Consider the following 26,559-nt stretch of genomic DNA (forward strand, 5'->3'; position numbering starts at 1 on the left):
CTATTATACAGCAGAAGGGGTTTGGGAGAAAACCTATACGAGAAGGGGGAGGTTGAGAAGGCCATATATCATCTCAGTCCTTGTTTAGTGGAAACACAGGGTGGGAAGGAAAGTGTAGAAAAATTGGCTGATGAAATTGACATCAAAAATGAAAAAACTGGATGAGGTGCATATGTAAAAGTGTATCCAAAAATGAAAATTCATCAGTCATTGAAGAAAAGAAAGAATGGTTAACAGGACTGGAGATGGACACTTTACTCGAGAATGCGACTAGCGATCATGGCCTGAATGAAGACTCTCACAAAGTGCAGGACCAGAACTCTAAGGAAGCAGCTTTGCGAGCATGAAAGGTGGTAATATTATCGGTCTGAATTGAAACCTGAACCAACTACTCTTGTATTAAAAATACGGAATTATGTTAATTTCATTGGTGTATAAAAGTGAGTTCAGGTTTCTCATGTCAATTTCATTGGACATATATCAAGGTTTGAGATGATATATGGCCTTCTCCACCTCTTCCTTAGCGTACAGGTATTCTCCCAAGTACCTTCTGCTTTATAAAAGTCTCCTCCAGCAATCCATCCATATAAATTTGGAATAGGAGAATTTCTATTGGTTCTATCATTGTTTGCTGCATTACGAGGCTTTAGAGGCCTTTCAAGAAGTCCATTACAATCATTAAAACCGGTCCAATCACTATTGGATATTTACACTGCCGCCAAAAACTTGAACCCTTCCCCAAACTTGACACAAAAACATGAGCATAAAACATCATGAAATTGTAACGGGGTATTGACATCACCGTCTTGGAACCCTTTGGCCTTATCAGTTTGCACCTATCAAACTAAACTGTATAATGGAGGATCTTGTTTGAAGGATCATTGTCTAATCGATAAAAAACTGCATTCACAAAATCATTGAACTTTATGTGTGTCTATCACGGTAGCCTGATCAATAATATACATAACTCACATGCATGAAAATGCATGAAAATGGGATCCATTGCACGCACCTTATTCTTCCTACCCCATCAGGACATGTCAGACAGTGTTGTTTATTCATCTGTACATATATGATAACTATTAAAAAAGAGGTGTGAAGAGTCGTGACTTCTTATCTTAACACATTCAAAATAGCTGATGAATCGAAATCTCCATCTGTTGCAACTGAAGAATCAGTTGTTGGAAGAAATTAAAATATCTCCTCCGATATATGGTCCATCTGTCGCAACAGATAATCCATATGTTGCAACAGATGGTAAATCTGTTGCGACAGACCAGACTGTATTTTTATTCATCTACACACATGTGATTACTTCTTGCTAAAAATGTTTGTTTCAATTTAATTGTCCTATTTATAAAATCAAGAGAATTTTATTATATTCTTCCAAGATTACCCCTATTAGTAAATGACTACATAAAGTATATTATTCACATTTATACTTTTAAAGCATAATTAATAAGGCCAATTTTGTAAATTAATCACCTAATTTATATTTTTATTAATTGGTGTGTCAATCCCATAGGGCCCAACTAATATGAAACGAAGGGACTATTAAAAAGAGGTAAAGAGTCGTGACTTTTTATCTAGCATATTCAAAACAGCTAATGAAATGAATACTCCATCTATTGAAACTGATAAATCAGCTGCTAGAAGATATCAAAACATCTTCTCCAACATATTGTCTATCTGTCGCAACAGATAATACATATGTTGCATCAGATGTCTTATATGTTGCATATATAAACCATCTATTACAACAGATGGTAAATCTATTTTGATAGACCATTTGTTGCACATTCAATCTATCTGTTGCAACAGATGCTAAATCTGCTACGACAGATGGACGATCTGTTGCAATAGCTCAATAATAACGGCTTTTATCGAGTCTCAAACCATTTTTAAAAGGTGAGAAGCAATTAATGTAAAAGAAAAAGTCGCGACTTTTCACAGAAAATAAAATGCCACCAGTTTGAACGTAATTAATACAATGGAGCTGAACAGTCTTGCCTTTTGGCCTGACACGTCCAGATTTAATTCTTTATAAATAGGTCCCTCCTTAATCTTCATTCAACTTAACCGGTGATACAAGATCTCCACACATACAAGATCTTGTTTGAAGATCGATTGTGGCAACATCACCATGACTGGTGATATGGAATTTGTAATCTACTATTTTATGAGAGAATAACCTATTCCCCAAACTGATGTTCGTTGATATTTTTTTTTATTTCGAGATCAAATCAGGTTTTTTTTTCTGGGCACTTGAACTGCACACGCCTTTCATTAAAAAAATCACTATACTTCTCGCTTATTTTTTCAAACACAGCCTTGATGGAAAATTCTCTTTCATCACGAAACAATGAATTCACCGATTCAACTATGTTTGATGTCATAATATTGTACCTATAGAAAATAATCACTTAGTAAGACATCATACTAAACTTGTAAATAAAATAAGACATTAAATTCATAAGAATGTACCTATTTGCTGGACAGAATGCCCGGCTCCATCTCTCGAAACGACACGTGCAAGAAATTCTGCTACCTTGGGATTCATATCTGCTATTTGATTGAAATGGTCTAAAAACTCCTCCCTACTATATGCTTTATCTGCTCTATAAAAAGGGTGACGACCCTTTTGTTGTGATAGTTGTTTCGAATATTCTCTCCAAGATGCCTGATGCAACAACCAAAGTAAGCTTAAGTGAAGTAAAGTGAACCCATCTTTGGAATACTTGGATGCCTATCCGATACAAAACACAACTCTTTGGTATCTTCGATGCAGCGTCGCAGTTATTCAAAAAAATCCATAAGAGGCATCACATTCCTTGTCCGCTACACAAAAAGAGATAGGAAAGATGTGATTCTCTGTATCCTGCACCACTGCCGCTAGCAGAACTCTGTTATACCTGTTTCTCAAGAAGGTACCGTTGATGGTTATGCCTTTTCTCAAATGTCAAAAGCCTTGAATCCAAGCACCATAGGATACAAAAAAGTACTTAAACCTTCCGTTTTTATCCAAATGCAATGCCGTCTTACTTATGAGATTTGTGGACTTAATCATGTAATGGTAAGCATCCAGGACTTCATACCCATGCCCGAGTGTCCTCCTAAACAGGTCCTTGGCAATCCTCATGGTCGTATATACCTTCTAATAACTGATCAAGACATCCAAATCCATAAGGAGTTAATTGTCCATAACCCTTGTTGAAGGGTCTTTGCCATTGGAGAAACTACTCCTGAAATATTCACCAAGGATCTTTGTCGTGGCATGAGGATTTTGGCCTGAGATGTGCTCCGAACCATATGTGCGATGCTTTTCATGTTTATGAATGATGAATCTGTCAGAACTTTCATACTTCACTGCTCTCAACCACTATTTGAGGTTCGAATTAGCACAGTTGAAGCAAAAGACACTGCTCGAATTAATCACCTTCTTTATTCTAAAAAAAAATTTCAAGCAAAACATAAACAAAGTGTTAGATAGTTCATTCTTGTCCTTGAATGAAATTCCAATAAAAAATCCGGTCCCATCATCTTGAAGATTTCCAAACTGTGTCGATTGAGAAGAACTACACATAATATTGGTCGCATCAACGGGCGTAGGTGTTTGATCATCATCTAGAATATTCATGTCTAGATCATCTAACCTATCATCAAAGAAGTCTTTTTTTTCTTCTTCTTCTATGTTCTGGTTCTCATTCTCTCTCGTATTTTCAACCATGTACACCCTTAACACCGGCCTGGTTGAATCACTTAGATAAGCATGCAACCGAACATGATCGGTTATCTTGAAAGTCAGTACCCTTTGATTTTCAAAGGAGCTGTGTATGTAGTTGATGGCGAGTTCTTCTGGTTGATAATTCAGTCTACAAAAGCTGATGATTAAGTTCACAAATCATCATACGAAACATCACTTTGGGCTGACATAGCTATTGTCACTAGTATTTCACCCTCCTTCCAATGCCATATATAGATTGCTCTTCTTGACCCATTGGCCATGACAATCCACCCCTATTATTATTTATCTCTCTATTAGTGGTACCTAAATAAAGTCATTTGTTAAAAAAAATTGAGAGTGATTTCATAGTGTCGTGAATGAATCCTAACATATGTGTTATCGGTTGCAACAGGTAAGTGATCAGTCGCAACAGATTACTTACCTATTGGGATTCATGTTACGCTCCTGAATATCTGTTACAACAGATAAAGCATCTGTTGGGATTGATATTACAGTACTAAATCACCTTTGAAGCTGATTCCAACAAATGAGTGACATATTGCAATAGATAATTAACCTATTGCGACAGATGACTTACATGTTGTAATAGCTTAGTAATCTGTTGTAATAGATATTTACCATGTTGCAACAAACAACACTTCTGTTGGAATCATATTCAGGTTCTGTTGCAATAGGTTACTAATCTATTGAAACAGATATTTATAATGTCACTCGATAACTAATCTGTTGCAATAGATGTGTCAAATATTGAAATAGATGACCCATCTGTTTAAACATAAATCCAACATATCAGTATTCCATTGAAATAGATGTCTCATCTGTCACAACAGATGATTTATCTGTTTAAACAGATGGATCTTATATTGGATTCATGATTGGGTTCTATCCATTGTTAGAAAACAACAACACAATAGCGATTACCCAAATGACAAATTCAACTAAAAATCATAATTTGACTTACTAAGGTCTCCTATGAAGTAATGCTAAAGTGGAAAGTGACGTTCGAAACAAAATTTGACCTAAGAAATTGGTCAAATAGCAACAGTAGCGGTAAAAATAACAACAACAAATGGTCAACAAGAAGGAGATGAAGATGATAATGAAGTAGAATATAATGAATGAAGCAGTAGCAACAATGAACAACAAAAATTGCTAAGAGAGAGAAAACAACAATGGGTGAGAAGAGAGAGAAAGATGCCTTTTTCCCTCCGTTTTTCATTATATAGGATAACATTTGAATCAAAGTGTAAAAAACTTGTGGGTTATTTTCAAACTTCCCTAACTTTCTTAATCCATAATAAAGTAATTTTCACCTCCACCGAATAATTAAGACTTATGTCACCTACACCTCATTTTAAAACTCTTTTGTCACCTACAACCAAAAGCCCCGTTTAAGTGTATTAAATTTTTGTTACCATTATTTATGTAGGAGAGAGCTGCTTCCTAGTGGGATATTATATGCATCAAAAGACTCTCACTACCCGATCGCCAAAGCTGCATGAATGTACAGAATGGATTTTCAAACGATCAACACATCAGCAAATGGAGAGATGGCTTATTCTGGTTTAAGAGAAAAATTATTTCAAAATAAGGATAAACCAGCCATTATAAATGTCATGATTGGTATATATATATATATATATATAGTTACTCCAACCTCTATCATTTTTGTTTTTTCTTTTATGTACTTACTCCTCTTCAACTTTTCTCTTATAATGATTCTTTTCGTTGTAGGTGATACCTTCAAACGAGCTATTGATGACATTAATATTATTCTTGAGTGTATTGTGGCTATTTCACAAGATATATTTCACATCCACTATGATGCAGCATTTTGTGGTCTTATATAAATCTTAAAATCCACAGAGATACATTCTAATTATTCTTTATACAATTTGAACAGATGATTAGTTTCAAAAAGCCAATTGGTGTTAGGAAAGACATGCACACAATCAAAGAGCCCGACAGGGTAGCAGCGAAAAATAACCAAGACTAAAATTTTCCTTTCAACTTGAACCAAGAGGAGAAAAATAAATCCAAGAAAAATAGAGTAATATACAGAAAACAACTCAACCAAATAAAACAAGACAAGAATAAAGGCAATCACACGAGATACAAGATTTACGTGGAAAACCCTTCAGTGTGAAGACTAAAAAACCATGGGAGCAAAACCTCCACTATAATCACCAAAGAGTTACAATATTGTCCTCCAAAATTTTCACAAAACAAGTGCCAAACAACAAGAAACAATACATAAACCACAGCACCAAACACTAGAGAAATAAAGAAGTGAAAGCACCAAAAATGCAGCTACTATTTGGGAATAAAGAACAGGAGCTACAGGCTACCAAATCAAGCTCCGTCAGTTCCTAATAAAAGATTGAGATGGGAGAAACAAGCAGTCCAAAAAATTAGCTCAATCGGACAAGAAACAAAGCAGAAATTGCAATTTGAAGTTGACAGTTGTGGCTGAAATTTAGGTGCGAAAATCAGCTTTGTTTTTCTCTCTTTGGCTGCTGAAAACTCTCTTTTTGTGATGGTGAATAAGATCTAAAAAGATCAATCTATATGCCCCATAGTAATGGGTCTATGGGCAAAAGTGGGTTGGTCCAAATTAGGCTTTATTTATCCACATAGAAAGGGAAAAAGACCCAATAACCCAACAATTCTCCCCCTTCCAACTATGTGGAGGAGACCGCCATCCCGACGATCATGCAATAATCTTTGAACTTTTCTCTTGACAAAGCTTTAGTCATCATGTCGGAACCATTATCATCCATATGAATCTTCTTAAGATCAAGTAACTTAGAATCCAACACATTTCGAAACCAATGGTATCTCATATCAATATATTTAGACAGACCATGAAATGTAGAATTCTTGCCAAGATGTATGCCACTTTGACTGTCGGAATGAAGCACATATCTCTCTTGTGCACAACCAAGTTCACCCAAGAATATTTTCATCCAAAGCAATTCTTTACAAGCTTCAACGGCAGCAATAAGCTTAGCTTCTGTAGTAGATACAGCAACACATTTTTGCAACCTAGATTGCCAAGACAAGATCCCCTTGCAAAAGTAACCAAATACCCTGAAGTAGACTTGCGAGTATCAACATCACCGGCCATATCTGAATTAGTATCACCATAAAGAATAGGCTTTCCTACACCAAAACACAAACTCAGACTAGAAGTACTACAAAGATATCTCATAATTCACTTCACAGCATTCCAATATTCTCTTCCCAGATTAGAAAGAAAATGACTAGCAACACTAATAGCATGAGCAATATTCGGTCTTTTGCAAACCATTGCATACATCAAACTACCAACAGCTAAAGCATAAGGAACTTTCTTCATATCTTCCTTCTCATCATCACTGAAAGGATACTGCTTCGTGCTAAACTTGAAGTGCATAGCTAAAGGTTTACTGACAACCTTAGCCTTGTCCATGTTAAACTTTTGATGTACTTTCTGAATATACTTCTCTTGTGATAACCACAACTTCTTGTCCTTTCTATCACGGACAATCTGCATGCCAAGAATCTGCTTTGCTAGTCCTAAGTCTTTCATATAAAAAGACTTACTCAACTCTTGCTTCAACTTTTGAATCCTGCAAGCATTATGACCAACAACAAGCATGTCATCAACATAAAGCAACACAATAATAAAGTCACCATCAGAGAATTTTTGCACAAAAACACAATAGTCTGAAGTAGTCTTCTTGAAGGCCTGCTGACTCATAAAGGAACCAAACTTCCTGTACCACTACCTAGGAGCTTGTTTCAAACCATACAAGCTCTTCTTCAATTTGCAAACATAATTCTCTTTTCCTTTGACTTCAAAACCTTTGTGTTGCTCCATACAAATTTCTTCATCTAAGTCACCATGGAGAAAAGCATTTTTAACATCCATTTGCTCAACCTCTAAATCTAGACTACAGCTAAGCCTAGAACTACATGAATGGATGACATCTTCACAACAGGAGAAAATATCTCATCAAAATAAACCCCTTTTTTCTGGTTAAATCCCTTCACAACTAATCTAGCTTTGTACCGTGGAATTAGATTATCATCTTCATGCTTCACCCAAAAAACCCACCTATTTTTCAAAGCTTTTCTATCTTTAGGCAGCTTAACCAAATCAAAGGTATGATTATCTTGCAAAGATTTAATTTTATCTTCCATAGCATCAAACCACTTTTCTTTTTCTTCACTTTCCATGGACTCATCAAGACTCTCAGATTCTTTCCCGTCAGTCAAGAGTACATACTCACTGGGAGAATAACAAGATGAAGGTATTCTCTCTCTTGTAGATCATCTGAGAGAACTCTCTGAAGCATCAACAACTGGTTGTTGATCAACCATATCAACTTGTAATAGAGCATCAATAACTTCTTCCTGGTCATTCTAATCATGATCATCATCTTCATTATCAACTTGATTTTCATCATCATGAAGATTTTTTTCAGGAGTTGTAGTCAAAGGAACTAGATCAACATCAACTAGGCTCTCACTACTCTGTGAATCAACCTTCTCAGCTTTGTTAGAATCTTAAATTATTTGGTCTTTAAAGAACACAACATTGCAGCTTCTAACAAGTTTCTTCTCAACTAGATCATAGAAACGATAGCCAAATTCATCTTGTCCATAACCAATGAAGATACACTGTCTAGTTTTAACATCCAACTTTGACCTTTTATCCTTAGGAACATGTATAAAAGATTTACACCCAAAGACTCTAAGATGATCATAAGAAACATTCTTACCAGACCAAACTCTGTCAGGGACATCACTATTCAAAGCAACAATAGGGGATAAATTGGTAACATAAACAGCTGTATTAAGTGTTTCTGCTCAAAAAGAATAAGGCAGCTTAGCATCTGAAAGTATACATCTAACCCTCTCAACTAGTGTTCTGTTCATCCTCTCTGCTAAGCCATTCAACTGAGGAGTCTTTCAAGGAGTTTTCTGATGCCGAATACCCTGCTCTCTGCAATATCTATCAAAAGGACCAATATACTCACCACCATTATCTGAACAGATGCATTTCAATTTCTTCATTGTCTGTCTTTCAACCAAGGCCTAAAAATTTTTGAAAATATCAAGTACTTGATCCTTGGAATTCAAAGAAAATACCCAGAGTTTGTGAGAATGGTCATCAATAAAAGTCACAAAGTAAAGTGCACCACCATGAGACCTTACTTTAAAAGGACCGCACAAATCAGAATGCACCAACTCCAGCAAATCGAGTTTTCTTGTAGGCGGATGACTCTGAAAAGAAACTTTTTTTCTGTTTACCGGCTAAGCAATGAACACACTTCTTCAACTTTGCTTGTTTTACTCCAGAAAGCAAATTTTTCTTAGCCAAACTATCAATCCCCTTCTCACTCATATGACTCAACCTTCTATGCCACAACTCTGATAAAGTATCATTCTCCACCAAGTATATCAAGCCTCTAGAAGTAGAGCCCTAAAATACGTGCAAGTTAGACAACTTGTCACCTCGAGCCACAATCATCGAATCTCTAGTAAGCTTCCACTGACCAGCACCAAGGGTATTAACATAACCCTCATCATCAAGACTTCCTATAGAAATCAAATTCAGGCGAACATCTAAAGCATGCTTGACATTATTGAGAACTAGTTTGGAACCATTGTTACTTTCCAAACAAATCGTGCCAATGCCAAGTACTTTAACTTTATCATTATTGCTCATTTTTAACATCCCAAAATTACCTGGAGTATAAGAAGAAAATAATTCCTTCTTTGGCGTAACATGAGATGTAGCACCAGAATCCACAAACCAGCTAGACTCATCGTGAACAAGATTAATGGCATTCTCACCACAAGCAATAAAAAGATCATTATTAGCAACAACAACAACATAATTTTCATTATTGCCTTTTTTTTTGCCGTCTTATATCTCTCTTATGTTTGTAACAATATTTCATGATATGCCCCTTTTTGTTGCAGTAGTCACATGTAACATTCTTAAATTTGAACCTTAACTTGCTTCTACTTTTATCTCTATCATTTGAATCTCTAGACTTGTTTCTCTCCCTCTCTTCAGTAACCAAAACATCAGAGTGTAAAGATGAAGAAGATGAGGCCTGAGATCTTTTTCTCATCTCTTCATTCAAGACATCACTCTTAACATATTCTATAGTTACAATACCACCGGGAGAAGAATTAGTCAAAGAAACTCGAAGAGTTTCCCAAGAGTCAGGCAGAGTATTAAGAAGCCAAAGTTCCTAAATTTCTTCATTGAACTTTACACCCATTCTGGACAGCTGGTCAAGGACACCCTGAAAATTATTAATATGATCAGAAATAGGATTTCCCTCTTTATACCTGATATTCATCAATTGCTTAAGCAGAAACAACTTATTATTACCAGTCTTTGAAGCATAAAGTGTCTCGAGCTTTCCCACAAACTTCTAGCATGTGTCTCATTCACAATATGATTTCTAACATTATCTTTAACCCATTGTTTGATATAGCCACAAACCTATAAGTGCTCAAGTAGATACATTTTCTTGACAAATAGAAGATCTTTCATCTTGCCTTTCCAAGTATGATAGTTACTACCATTAAAATATACCATCTTGGTCATATTTTCCTCCATCATTCAAATCTACAATCAACAACAACCAACACTCTGATATCACTTGTTAGGAAAGACAGACACATAATCAAAGAGCCCGACAGGGTAGCAGCGGAAAATACCCACGACTAAACTTTCACTTTGAACTTGAACCAAGAGGATACAAATAAACCCAATAAAAATAGAGTAATATACAGCAAACAACTCAACCAAATGAAACAAGACAAGAATAAAGGCAATCACACGAGACATAAGATTTACGTGGAAAACCCTTCAGTGTAAAGAGTAAAAAACTACAGGACCAAAACCTCCACTATGATCACCAAAGAGTTACAATATTGTCCTCTAAAATGGCCACAAAACAAGTGCTAAACAACAAGAAACAATATATAAACCATAGCACCAAACACTAGAGAAATAAAAGAGTGAAAGCACCAAAAATATAGCTACTGTTCAGGAATGAAGAACAGGAGCTACAGGCTACCAAATCAAACTCCGTCAGTTTCTAATCAAATATTGAGATGATAGGAATAATCAATCCAAAAATTAGCTCAATCGGACAAGAAATGAAGCGGGAATTGCAATTTGAAGTTGACAGCTGTGGCTGAAATTTAGGTGCGAAAATCAGCTTTGTTTTTCTCTCTTTGGCTACTGAAAACTTTCTTTTTGTGACGGTGAATAAGACCTAAAAAGATCAATATATATACCCCATAGTAATGGGCCTATGGGCAAAAGTGGGTTGGTCCAAATTGGGCTTCATTTATCCACATAGGAAGGAAAAAGACCCAATAACCCAACAATTGAAAGTGTCACAATTTCTGATCGCAAGTTCTTAGGATGCCCAATGGCCTGTAGAGTCCAAATAACAAGAAAAAGCTACATCAATAATGTCTCAAGAAATGTGGAGTACATTGCTTCTGTAGATGCCACTATTTCTGGTAGTTGTAATGTTTTGCACTCCAATTTTCTTATGGTATAGTTTGAGCGCAAAAGGTCAAATTGGCCTGCAAAAAGATGTCAAAACATGCCTAGACAATGCCAAATATTTGAAAGATCGTCTTCAACAAGCAGGGATATAAGTGTCATGCTAAATGAGCTTAGCATCATAGTTGTGTACTTGAAAGGCCTCGTGACCATCAGTCTGTCCGTCGTTGGCAACTTTCATGTGACAAAGATATGGCACATGTTACCGTGATGCCAGGCATCACCCCAGATATGCTTGACAATTTCATCAATGAACTACTGCAACAAAGAAAACTATGCTAAGAATATGGAAAAGCCGATCCTCCTTGTGTTGCAGATGATATTGGTGCTCAAAATTGTGCATGCTCTTATCATAAAATTGACTACATTAGTCCTTAGAAGGCAAAGAAGGACAAGATCATCCAGCAATTTAATTTGTTCTATTAATATGTCTTCCACTCCATAGAGATGGCATTTTGTAACTCTTCATTAGTTCATTCTTTTATTTCAACACTGAAAGTGAATTGCATACGTGATCGTAATGACATAAATGAAACATTTTTTATCAAAAAGTCTTTAAACTCTTTTATGATCTTTGTGTAACATCAGCTTACTGTTAATTTGTGATTAAAATAAGATTATGCTTGTAGGAAACTGAGATGTACATGCTCACATAAATATTGTTCATCCAAATATATATATTTAATAATTAGATAGGTATTTTAAGAAAAAATAAATACAAATTTGTTTAACTGTCTTTCTTCCACAATGGGGAAGAACAGTCGTTGCGTGTTTACGTTAAGTTCTGGTTTATCATAATATAAATTATGAGTGGATCAAACACGGACAAAGTCACAAAACTACATACAACTTGATCACTAGTTGACAGAAAAGTGTCTAGTCTTCATGACCCCTTAGTCTTTGACATTGAGATAGTTTGGTGGTTCTGAAAAGTCCACCGACGCCCTTCAAAGATGGAGGAGGATAAAAAGCTTATACCCAATGTAGTAAAGAGCAGTACAATGTAATAAAGCTCTAGGGGGCTATTATACCCAACTAGTCAAGTGTAGTGCTTTTCATGTGTGTCTCGTGTTAATAAATAAAATTGTCTGTAATAGGATAAAATTATTTAAAAATAGCAATTAACAAATAAAATAAATAAACATCAAATAAAAGAAAAAAAACAAAAAAGAGAAATACTTATCTTATGAACCACATAAGTACATATAGTAAGTGTTGTGCTGATTAAAACAATCAAATAGACAGTGTATTGTACTTTTGTTGTAAGATATTGTAGCAAGAAGCTTTGCACTTCATGATCAAAATATATGTGACGTGCAAGTATTTAACTCTTTATATTATAGTAAGAGATAATTCTAAGTGTTTTTATTCATGTGGAATTCATATAGTTTGCATATTTTACAATAGGTAGAACAATTGAATGAGTTTTTGAGGTTCTATGCAAATTTATATATACACTCCTATTAAGAAGATGTTTTAAAGTACTTATAGTAAAACTTGTCCTACAACAACAGATTGTTTTATATTTCTTAATTTAAATGATAAGTTTAATATCAAAAAATTTAGAAGAATACACACATCTTTAATTTAAGATCATAATATCTAAAAATCTCTTTATATTTCTTAAATTCACACTTCATCAAAAATTAAATTAAAACACTTAATTTGAGAAAAAGAATGCAACAAAAGTTTTCCTCTTTAATCAAGTCCAAACAAAGATCAGATTTAATATCTCTTCTAAAGCCCTAAAAAAGGTTGTTTATGATTTCGCATTCGTCACTTCAATGCGTTGCTGCAAATTTTTGCAGCTCATAATTTGTGATCCCCTGCTACAATTCTTGAGGCAACCTTCTTGGATATTTGGGCTATAGGTGACAAAAGAGTTTTAAAATGAGGTGTAGGTGATACAAGTCTTAATTATTAAGTGGAGGTGATAATTAGTTTATTATGGATTAAGAAAGTTGGGTAAGTTTGAGAATAGCCCAGAAGTTTTTAAATTTATACTTCGATCGAAATGTTTACCTAATATAATGGGAAATGGAGGAAAAAAGGTGTCTTTCTCTCTCTTTTCATCCATTGTTGTTTTCTCTCTCTTAGCAATTTTTATTGTTCATTATTGCTGCTGCTTTATTCATCATCTTCTGCTTCATTATCATCATCTTATACTTCATTATTATTTTTATCTTCTTTTTGTTGACCATTGGCATTGTTGTTATTGTTGTTACCGCTACTGTAGCTATTTGACCAATTTCTTATGTCAAATTTTATTTCTACATCACTTTTCACTTTAGCATTACTTCATAGAAGACTTTGGTAAGTCAAATTATGATTTTTAGTTGAATTTGTCATCTGGGTAACTGCTATTATGTTGTTTTTCCAACAATAGATAGAACCCGATAATGAATCCCACATAAGAGCCATCTGTTTAAATAGATAAATCATCTGTTGTGACAGATGAGACATCTGTTTCTATGGAAGACTGATATGTTGGATTCATATGGCTGTAACATTAATTGAACAGATGGGTCATCTGTTGTAATAGATGATTTATCTATTTAAATAGATTAGTTATCTGGTGCAATGTGATAAATATCTATTGCAACAGATTATTAACCTGTTGCAACAGAACCTGAACTAGATTTCAATAGACGTGTTGTCTGTTACAACAGGGTAAATATCTATTGCAATAGATTATTAACCTGCTGCAACAGAACCTGAACTTTTTAGCAAACGATAAATATTTGTTGCAATATATTAGTAACCTGTTGCGATAGAACCTGACCTCGATTCCAACAGATCATCGTCTGTTAAAACAGGTAAGTCATCTATCGCAACAGATTAATTATCTATTACAACATGCAATGTGATAAATATCTATTGCAACAGATTATTAACCTGTTGTAACAGAACCTGAACTCGATTTTAATAGATGTGTTGTCTGTTACAACAGGGTAAATATCTGATGCAATAGATTATTAACCTGCTGCAATAGAACCTGAACTTTTCAGCAGACAATAAATATTTGTTGCAACATATTAGTAACCTATTGCGATAGAACCTAACCTTGATTCTAACAGATCATCGTCTGTTGCAACAGGTAAGTCATCTGTCACAACAGATTAATTATCTATTGTAACATGTCACTCATCTATTGGAATCGCTTCAAAGGTGTCTCAGTACTATAATATCAATCCCAACAGATATATAGTCTGTTGTAACATATGATTCACCTGTTATTATAGATGACTCTTCTGTTGAAATCAGCTTCAGAAGTGTAACATGAATTCCAATAGGTAAGTAATCTGTTATGACTGATTACATATCTATTGGGATTCATTTACGACACTATGAAATCACTATTAATGTTTTTTAACAAATAACTTTATTTAGGTACCACTAATGGAGGGATCAATAACAATAGGAGTGGATTATCATGGTCAATGAATCGAGAAGAGCAATCGATATGTATGACATTGGAATGAAGGTGAAATGCTAGAGACGATACCTATGACAGTCCAAAGTGATGTTTCGTATGATGATTTTGTGAACTTAATCATCAGTTATTGTGGAATGAAATGTCAATCGGAAGCTACATACACAATTTCTTTGAAAATCAGACAGTACTGCCTTTTAAGATAACCGATCAAGTTGGGTTGCATACTTATCTTAGTGATTCATCAAGGCCGATATTAAGGGTGCATGCGGTTGAAATAATGAGAGAGAATGAGAATCAGAATGTAGAAGAAGAACAACAATAAGACATTTTTTATGATAGGTTGGATGATCTAGACATGAATATTCCAGATGATGATCAAACACCTACACCCGTTGATGCAACCAATTCGATGGGTAGTTTTTCTCAATTGACACAGTCAGGAAATCTTCAAGATAATGGGACCAGTTTTTTTATTGGAATGTCATTCAATGTCAAGAATGAACTATCTACCACTTTGTTTATTTCTTGCTTGAAAAAAAAATTCAGATTAAAGAAGGTGATTAATTCGAGCAGTATCTTTTGATTCAAATGTGCTAATCTGAACTGCAAGTGGTGGTTGAAAGCGGTGAAGTATGCAAGTTCTGAAAGATTTATCATTTATAAATACGAAAAGCATCACACATGTGGTTCGGATCACATCTCGGGCCAAAATCCTCACACCACGACAAAGGTCCTCGGTGAATATTTCAGGAGTAGTTTCCCAGAAGGCAAAGGCCCTTCAACAAGGGTTATGGCCAATCATCTCCTTACAAAATTGGGTGTCCTGTTCAGTTATTGGAAGATATATACGATCATGGGGATTGCCAAAGACTTGGTTAGGGGGACACACGAGCATGGGTATACAGTCCTGGAGGCCTACTATTACATGATTGAGTCCACAAATCCCAAAAGTAAGATGACATTGCATGTTGATGAAAATGGAAGGTTCAAGTACTTTTTGTATCCTATGGTGCTTGGATTCAAGATTTTTGATATTTGAGAAAGGGCATAGCCGTAGACAGTACCTTCTTGAGGAGCAGGTATAATGGAGTTTTGCTAGCGGCGATGGCACAGGATGCAGAGAATCACATCTTTTTTGTCACTTTTTGTGTAGCTGACAAGTAATGTGATGCTTCTTATGAATTTTTTCTTGAACAACTGCGAAGCTGCGTCGAAGATACCAAAGAGTTATGTTTTATTTCAGATAGGCATCCAAGTATTTCAAAGATGGGTTCAATTTTAAGGAGGGACCTATTTATAGAGGATTGAATTTGGATATGTAAGGACAAAAGACACGTCTGTTAATCTCCATTGTATTAATTATATTCAAAGTGGTGGTATTTTATTTTCTGTGGAAAGTCACAACTTTTTCTTTTACATTAATCCTTCTCACCTTTTCAAAACGGTTTTGAGACTTGATAACGGCGGTTATTATTGAGTTATTGCAATAGATCGTGCATCTATCATAACAGATTTACCATCTGTTGTAACAAATTATCTGTATGTGCAATAGATGAGACATCTTTTGCAACATATGTATTAACTATTGTGACAAATGGACCATCTTTTGAAGATGTTTTGATTTCTTCTAACAGCTAATTCATCAGTTGCAACAGATGGAGAATTCGATTCATCAACTATTTTGAATGTGCTAGATAAAAAGTCACCGCCACTTCCTCTTTTTAACAGTCATCATATGCGTGCAGATGAATAAACACTGTCTGGTTTGTCGCAACAGATTTACCATCTGTTGCAACATATAGATTATCTATTGCGAAAGATGGACCATATGTTAGAGGAGATGTTTTGATTTTTTCTAACAACTGATTCATCAGTTACAGCAGATAGAGAATTCAGTTCATCAGCTGTTTTGAATGTGTTAGATAAAAAGTCACGACTCTTCACCACTTTTTTAATAGTCATCATATGTGTCCAGATAAATAAATAATGTCTGGTCTAGCGCAATAGATTTACAATTTATTGCAACATATGAATTATATGTTGCGATAGATGGACCATATATTGGAGAAGATGTTTTGATTTTTTCCAACAGCTGATTCATCAGTTGCAATAAATGGAGATTTCGATTTGTCAGTTGTTTTAAATATGTTAAGATAAAAAAATCATGACTCTTCACACCTCTTTTTTAATAGTCATCACATGCGTGCAGATGAATAAACAACACTGTCTTAATGGGGTAGGAAGTATAAGGTGCGTGCAATGGATCCACTTTCATGCGTAGGAGTTATGTATTATTGATCAGGCTACCACGACATACACACATAAAGTGCAATGATTTTGTGAATGCAGTTTTTCCCTGATTAGACACTGATCCTTCAAACAAAATCCTGCATTGTATAGTTTAGTTTAATAGGTGTAAAATGATAAGGCCAAAGGGTTCCAAGATGGTGGTGTTGATACCCTGTTACAATTTAATAACAGTCTATGCTCATGTTTCTGTGTCAAGTTTGGGGAAGGGTTCAAGTTTTTGGCGGCAATGTAAATATCCAGTAGTGATTGGACCAATTTTAATGGTGCAATGGACTTCTTGAAAAGTCTTTGAAGCCTCGCACTGCAGCAAATTACGATGGAACCAATAGAAATTCCCCTGGTCTAAATTTATATGGATGGATTGCTGGAGGAGACTTTTATAGAGCAGAAGGTGCTTAGGAGAATACCAATACAGGAAGGGGGAGGTGGAGAAGGCCATATATCATCTCACACCTTGTTTAAGAAGAAACACAGGGAAGCAATTAAGGAAATTCTAGCAAATTTAGCCAATAAAATTGACATAAGAAACGGAAAAACTGGATGAGCTTCAAATGTGGAAGTGTATCCAAATATAAGAATCCATTAGTCATTGAAAAAAAGAATAGCCAACAGGACTGGAGCTAGACACTTTACTCCAGAATAAAACTAGTGAGCATGGCCTCAATGAAGACTCTCACAAAGTGCAGGACCAGAACTCTAACGAAGAAGTTTCGCGAGCACATGAAATTAATATAATTGTCGATCAGAATTAAAACCTGAACCAACACCTCCTAAATTAAAAAATAAGGGAAGCCAAGCCGTCAATTTCTAATGTCTAACTTGGATGCCATGTGTAATGCTCTGAGTCTATACCCCAGATGCTACACGGTGCTCATAATCCCAAAGAACCATAAGCTAACCCAAGATTGGTACCTGCTGCAATAACTCAATAATAATACTGAATCATATGCAAAATTAGGTGGAAACATGCCATAAGGTTCAATCTAAAAATAATACTGAATAATACTGAATGTTGTATTAAATACCAAAACTAAACAAATTACTGAAATCTGAATAACTATCTAAAAACACTCTAGTCTGGGAAGCCTCTAACTGTCTGAACTGTGGAGTTGATGGGACAAGTCCCCAACTAACTCTTTCTACTGACATAAATTAAAATACTGTAAGTAGTAATCATGTCCTCTAACTAAGAAGACTCACCACTACACTGAATGCTGAAAGTCTGGTCTACTGAGGGTGCTCTAGAGCTCGTGTATCAGAACCTATGATATAAGACATCATAGCATAAAAACACCCGTCAGTACATTGAATGTACTGGTATGCTCTTTGAAGTAGGCTAAAATACATAGGTTCATATGCATGAACAATACTAACTGAATAACATGAGTATGACTGAGGATGAGCACATGCATGAATATGTATACTGTAACTGAGATCGTGATACACTGAATACTGAGTCTAAATACTGATTAACTGATTATTGAGTCTACTGATAGATGAATGACTGTATCTGATAGTCTTGAACTCTGTGGAACTATACTGAGTTCCATACTAAGCTAAGTAACTATATCTGATAGTCCTGAATCTGTAGAACTGAACTGAATTCTATTCTAATACTGAATCTGAAATTGAGACTGTGGGAGGTAATCATCTAACTAATATGCCCCTCTCTAAACTGATTGGGTTCCAACCTGTAACCCCATCTGGAGGGGTGTCAATACCGTGCCATGGGTAGAGACAAACTATAGGTTAACCCTTTCTGACAGGAAACTCTTCGCTGATAGGAAAAACTCAAATGATATTTATCAACCCTAATAATATTTGGCAATAATATATGTCAACCTATGTTGGCTACGTAGTTCTGGAACACAAGGATTGCTTCTAAGGATCACACCCTCTACTAGCAGGTGAGTCCCCATCCTTGGGTTCACTCGATACAGAATCCTACTCGCAACTGAATAGACACTGGACTGAGTTCTAAATTGTACTAGGCTGGACTGAGTTGTTACTGATATTACTATTTGACTAAACTGAACTGAGTTTAGTGGATTCCATGGACTGACAGAAACTACTAAATTTTGTTAACTGTATGAGTACTACTGAGTATTACTAAGGTCTGAACTGAGTACTGTAACTGAATTATGATCACTACTGAGATTTCCTAAGTTCCTGTAAATGACTGAGAATACTACTGATGGTGACGTGACTGATACTATTCTATAACTGAACATGGCTCTAGGAAATCAGCTAAATTATCGGGTACAAGTACCCCCGGGACTCGATAGCATAAATTAAAAGACATGGCACAAACTTGAAACATGTAAACTAAGATTAGATCATTTTTCATTCATTGGGGTACTTTAATAACCACTTGCATGACATAAACTTGAACATATGATAATATGTTATTATTTTCACTATTCAACTCACATGCTTAATTCATCAATCACTTGAAAGGTATAAAATATGCACATACTACTAAAACATGTAAGTATATAATTTCATATACCTAATTCACAATTTGAAAGCTTTAGCATGATTTTTACATGATAGGACATATAACTCAACTAACCCCACTTGAACTTATCATAAAACATGGATTGAAACCCAATTAATAGTTGTAAACATGGATATTATCAGACCCAACATGGAATTCATGAAATTCATACCATTAGAGTTTAAAATAGATTCTTGGACTCCAAGGATGGAAGGGACCCTTGGATGAACACTTCACATACCTTGATGCTTGAATTTTAAGAAGATTGATGGTAGAATTCTTGAGATTTGAATCTTGAATTGAAAACCCTAAGGCTTGTTCTTGAGAGATTTTAAGAGAAAGTGAGTATACTTTTGTGAATTAGGGCTGAATTTTGTGATTTTGGGGGATGAAGGTTGGGGGAAAAAAAAACAAATGCCCCCAAGGATGCAGTCTTTTAATGACTAAAAATTGAGTTACCAACGCGCAGGTCGATGCAGCGCGTAGATGGCATCAACCCAATAGCCAATGCATCGCACTATGTTCACGTTGATTCACTTGAATTGGACGCTGGTAGTTGGGGAAAATATTAATCAACATGATTTTCGATGCAGCACGCCAAGATCACGTTGATCTACTGTTTTAAGATTCCAAAGGAGCTTCAAACGAAGTTTAAAAAATCTGAAACTTGTCTGAAAACACCTACGGATATTCCTGATTATGAATCAACCTAAACATCAGCATTTAATGGATGTAAAGGTCAAGAAATAAGATTTTCAACATTATTAGGCTAAAATGACACTAAGTCTGAGTACTTATCTAAAATATTCTAAGTCTGGGACCCCTTGACAAGCCTAAAAGACTGAATTAAGCTTAGGATTTTGCGGGGTCTTACATTATCTACCCCTTGGGAACATTCATCCTCGAATGACACTGCTCAGACTGATGATATTGAGATACTGACTAAATTACTAGACATTAACATCTGGAACATCACTATATGATTGATATTATTGGTATTCTGAATTATCATACTGAACATGCATATCTGATACATTAGTATAGCTGAACATGATTCCTGAATGCATGACTGGGATTACTGATAAACTAAATCTATATACTGAACATGCATATCTAATGCATGGATACATGACTGAACTAGCTCATGAATGTATAACTGAACATGCAATGGTAACTAAAACCAAATTTTTAACTGATATCTGAACATGAAACTAAGTAGGTTCATGGAAAAACTTTTACTTAAACTGAAAAATACTGATGAACTCAAGATCATTTTTAGAGTACGCGTGAATGGTAAAATGAGAACATGACTGAGACTGGAACGTGGTACATGAATTGAATATTATGCACTGAATTAAGCCCTTTGAATATGTGGCTTACGACAGAGATTGGAACTTAAGGGCCAACTTATGAGTACCCACTACACCAAAATGGATTCATTACGTGAAGAGAACTGGAAGGTTTAGGACATGAAAGCTCGGGGTTATAGTGTATCTCCCCCTTGGGACATTATGTCCCTTGAAGAATGCTGACTTGGCTGAGATACTAAGGAAAACTAGGGTGATGTACAAGGCACCTATGAACTGAATCATGACTGAATATCTGGGATCTAAAATTGAAACATGATACATGAAATAAGCTGAACACGCACTACCTAATTGATCCATCTTGGAATAATTTAATTCATGAGACCTTCGGACAGAGTGACTAGATGGAAAGGCGGAAACCACACTACAAAAATTTATTTGTCTGACTACTACTACTGAATTACTGGCTTTACAGACTAACTAATACTAAAAACTTATTCTCAACTATACTCTCCACCTTAGTATGACACCTCACCTAGGATTACTAAAAAAAATATTCACATGGGCATTGCGCACGAATGCATAAGCATACTAACTTATCTGATTAACTAAATGACTGATAGCTGAATACTAGGCATGTAAGACTTAACTGCACTTATTCTGAATAACAGGACTGAAACTGTAGAGTGTCATGTACATGAGGTAAGGACTGACTGGGTAACATGAGGTAACTAAGCATAAATTCATGAAAAAAAATCTGTATTATTTGAGAATGCAAGGCCAAGCGTATAACATAATTCTGAAATATTCTGTAAACTGAAGTACTAAAATACTAATAACTGAATAATTGGTAACTGTACGCTATGGTTAAGCAAACCTAAAACTGAACTGAGCTACTGATTTGATTACTCGACTGAGACTGACATTATGACTAAAACTATAACTGAGACTACAATTGATACGATAACTAGGACTAAACACACTGTATGGCCTGAGTGAAGAATTCATGAGCTGCATGACCTGAGTTTAGAGTTTCTGTGATCATGGAACATGATTCGTAATCACTGAGTAAACTGGAACTCCTATACTAGGAACTATAAGCGTACATGATTTTAAAATGTATGAACGTGAGCTACGATCATAGAGCTGACATGTATGACATGGATAGATATCATGATAACTGATGGGTTTTGAGAGTCTGGAATATTATTCTGAGATGATCTGCATGATCATTTTCTCTATGAGAATTGACAAGAATGTCATTGATAAAATTATAATGAATATACCTAAGTACTGCTTGAATGTGCGGTTCATTAAGTCCATGAAAGCTGTTAGGACATTGGTAAGACCAAAGGACATGACTAAGAATGCCTTGAGTTTGTACCCCGGATACTACACGGTGCTCATAATCCCAAAGGACCATACTGAGTTCTGAAAGTTGTCTTTGGGATGTCACATTCCCTGACTCTGAGCTGATGATATCCTGATCTGAGGTCTATCTTACAAAAGTGACCGGCACCCTGAAGTTGGTCAAACAAGTCATCTATTCTGGGAAGTGGATACTTGTTCTTGACCATGACTTTATTTAGCTGATGGTAGTCAATACACATTCTAAAAGAACCATCTTTCTTATGAACGAATAGAACTGGTGTGCCTAACGGAGACACGTTAGCTCTGATGAATCCCTTATCTAGGAGATTCTTTAACTGTTCCTTTAATTCTCTGAGTTCTACTGGAGCCATTCTGTATAGAAGAATAGAGATGGGCTGGGTATCTGGGAGAAGATCAATTTCGAAATTGATTTCTCTTTCGGGAGAAACTCCGGGAAGGTCATTGGGAAACATATTTGGGAACTCACACGCTACTGGCACTGATTCAAGAGTAGGGGTTTCTGAGCTAGAGTCCTGGACTTGAGCGAGATGGTAAATACATCCCTTAGCTATCATCTTTCTAACCTGAAGGTAAGAAATAAGCTGACCCCTAAGTGCTAAAGTACTATCCCTTCACTCTAGGATGGATTCATCTAGAAACAAAAGTTGGACAATTCTATTTCTGCAGTCGACTGGTGCATAGCAGGAATGAATCCGATCTATGCCGAGAATGACATCAAAATCAATTATCTCTAATTTAACTAAGTCTGCTGAAGTGACTTTCAGAGATACCATAAAAGGACAGTTCCTGTATACCCACCGGTCTATGATAGATTTTCCCACTGTGGTAGAAACTGAGAAGGGCTCTGCTAGAATTTTAGGACTGACTCCAACATCAACTGCTATATATGGAGTAACAAAGGATAAGGAAGCTCCTGCATCTAGCAAAGCATAAACGTACAAATGGTAAACTTATAATGTACCAATGACCACATTAGGAGAACTTTCCTGATCCTGTCGGGACTGAAGAGCATACAGTCTATTTGGGCGTTGCCCACTGGTGGCACTGGAAGAGGCACCCTGCTGATTTGGGCAATCGGACTGAGCTGGGGGATGGTTATACTGACTTTAGAAACCTAACTGAGGACAATACCTAACCCTATGGCTTGGCTTGCCATATCCAAAACATACATCATTGCCAGCTGTACAGATACCCTGGTGGTTTCTGCTATATTTTTGGCAAAGTGGATTTGTTCGACCACTTTTTGGCCTTGACATTGTGGCCCTCTTATTATTTCTCCCTTTTTTCCTACACGACTTTGCCTCACTCTACGGAGCATAAAACATAAGCCTAGTTAGGTTAACATCTATCTGATTGTTTTGAGAAACTATTGAATAAGCTAAGGCGGTGAAAGCAGCTCTAAATTCACCTTGAGAAATATGCTCATTCAAGAGATCTGCCTAAACGTGGGGAAGGGTTGGCTGGTTTTCATTACTTCTTTCGTTAGCTTCTTTGGAAGTCATGTTCTGGAAGCTTAAGGAAGAGATAAGTTAGACTAAGAGGTTAACTTGATCTCATGCTTACTTGCACGACATAAATACTAAAAGAAGAGAAACTATTCCAAAAACACCGAATAGCCTCCTGTCCATAAGTGTGGCACGCAACACACCCATGCACAAGACTCTACTAGATGTGGCTTCCAGACTTCCTAGGACTCTATAGAACCTTAGACTCTGATACCAAGTTTGTAATGCCCTTAGTCTGTATCCCAGATGCTACACGATGCTCATAATCTCGAAGGACCACAAGCTAACCCATGACTGGTACCTGCTGCAATAACTGAATAATAATACTGAATCATATATGGAATTAGGAAAAAATATCCCATAACATTCAATCTGAAAATAATACTAAATGCAGTATTAAATACCAAAACTAAACAACGTACTAAAATTTGAATAACTATCTGAAAACACTCTAGTCTGGGAAGCCTCTAAATGTTTAAACTATGGATTTAATGGGACAAGTTCCCAAATAACTCCTTCTATGAACATAAACTAAAATACTATAAGTAATAATCATGTCCTCGAACTAAGAGGACTCACCACTATGTTGATGCTGAAAGTCTGGTCTACTGAGGGTGCTCTAGAGCTCGTGCATCGGAACCTATGATATAAGACATCATAGCACAAAAAGCATGTGTCAGTACTTTGAATGTACTGGTATGCTTAGTGAGGTAGGCTAAAATTCATGGGTTCATATGCATGAACAATACTAACTAAATAACATGAGTATGACTGAGTAAGAGACATTAATGAATACGTATATTGTAATTGAGATCATGATACACTGAATAATGAGTTTAAATACTGATTAACTGATTACTAAGTCTACTGATATCTGAATGACTTTATCTAATAGTCTTGAACTCTGTGGAACTGTACTAAGTTCTATACTGAGCTGAGTGACTATATCTAATAGTCCTGAATCTGTAAAACTAAACTGAGTTCTATTCTAATACTGAATCTAAAAATGAGACTGTAGGAGGTAATCATCTAATCGACGTGCCCCTCTCTGAACTTATTGGGGTCCAACCTGTAACCCTAGCTGGAAGGGTGTCAATACCATTCCACGATTAGAGACAAATTGTGGGTTAACCCTCTCTGACAAGAAGCTCTTCCATCAACCCTCACTGATAGGAAAAACTCAAATGAGATATATCAACCCTAATAATATTTGGCAGGAAGATATCTCAACCTATGTTGGCTACATAGTTCTAGAACACAAGGATTGCTTCTAAGGATCACACCCTCTACTAGCAGGTGATTACCCATTCTTGGGTTCACTCGGCGCTGAATCCTACTCCCAACTGAATAGACACTGAACTAAATTCTAAACTGTACTAGGCTAGACTGAGCTATAACTGATATTTCAATTTGACTGAACTGAACTGAGTTCGGTGGATTCTGTGGACTGACGAAAACTAATGAATTTTGTTAACTGAATAAGTACTACTGAGTACTGTGAATGAATTACGATCATTACTAAAATTTCCTAAGTTTTTGTAAATGACTGAGAACACTACTGATCGTGAAATGACTGATATTGTTCTATAATTGACCATGGCTCTAGGAAAACAACTAAATTGTAGTGTACAAGTATCCCCAAGACTCGATAGCATAAACTAAAATACATGGCACAAACTTGAAAGATGTAAACTAAGTATTCGATCATTCTTCATTCATTGGGGTATTTTAACAACCACTGGCATGACATAAACTTGAACATACGCTAACATGATATAATTTTCACTATTTCACTCACATGCTTAATTCATCAATTACTTAAAAGGTATAAAATATGCACATACTACTAATCAATAAATAAGTATATAATTCCATATACCCAATTCACAATTTGAAAGCTTTAGCATGATTTTCACATGATATGGCATATAACTCAACTAACCCCATCTAAACTTATCATAAAACATGGATTGAAACCCAATTAATAGTTGTAAACATGGATATTATCAAACCCAACATGGAATTCATGAAATTCATACCATTAGAGTTTAAAATAGATTCTTGGACTCAAAGAGTGGATGGGACCCTTGGATAAACACTTCACATACCTTGATGCTTGAATTTTAAGAAGATTGATAGTAGAATTCTTGAGATTTAAATCTTGAATTGAAAAACCTAAGGCTTGTCCTTGAGAGATTTTGAGAGAAAGTGAGTATACTTTTGTGAATTAAGGCTGAATTTTGTGTTTTGGGGGGCTGAAGGATAGGATAAAAAGACCCAAATACCCCCAAGGATGCGGTCTTTTAATGACTAAAAATTGGGCTACCGATGCACAAGTCGATGTGGCGCGTCGATGGCATCAATGCGATAGCCAACGCGTCACGCCATGTTTGCGTTGATTCATTGGAATTAGCCTTTGGTAGATGGGAAAAATATTAACCAATACGATAGTCAATGCGGTGCACCAAGATCACGTTGATCCACTATTTTAAGATTCCAAAGGAGCTTCAAGCGAAGTCCAAAAAATCTGAAACTTGTCCGAAAACACCTATGGACATTCCTGATCATGAATCAACCTAAACATCAATATTTAATGGATGTAAAGGTCACAAAATAAGATTGCCAACCTTCATAGGCTAAAATGACACTATGTCTGAGTACTTAGCTAAAATATTCTAAGTCTAGGACCCCTTGACAAGCCTAAAGGACTGAATTAAGCTTAGGATTTTGCGGGGTCTTACACCATGAATTATGTTTATGGCTATGATCAGGTCAATGG

The 26,559-nt window shown here is 35.8% G+C and overlaps 1 pseudogene; it reads left to right on the top strand.

The window, feature by feature from the left end:
- Positions 1-5,232: 5,232 nt before the first annotated feature.
- LOC107879724 lies at positions 5,233-11,774 on the top strand (annotated as a pseudogene).
- Positions 11,775-26,559: the final 14,785 nt, after the last annotated feature.

This window comes from Capsicum annuum, chromosome 8 (assembly GCF_002878395.1).
Source record: "Capsicum annuum cultivar UCD-10X-F1 chromosome 8, UCD10Xv1.1, whole genome shotgun sequence".
Taxonomy (NCBI): domain Eukaryota; kingdom Viridiplantae; phylum Streptophyta; class Magnoliopsida; order Solanales; family Solanaceae; genus Capsicum; species Capsicum annuum.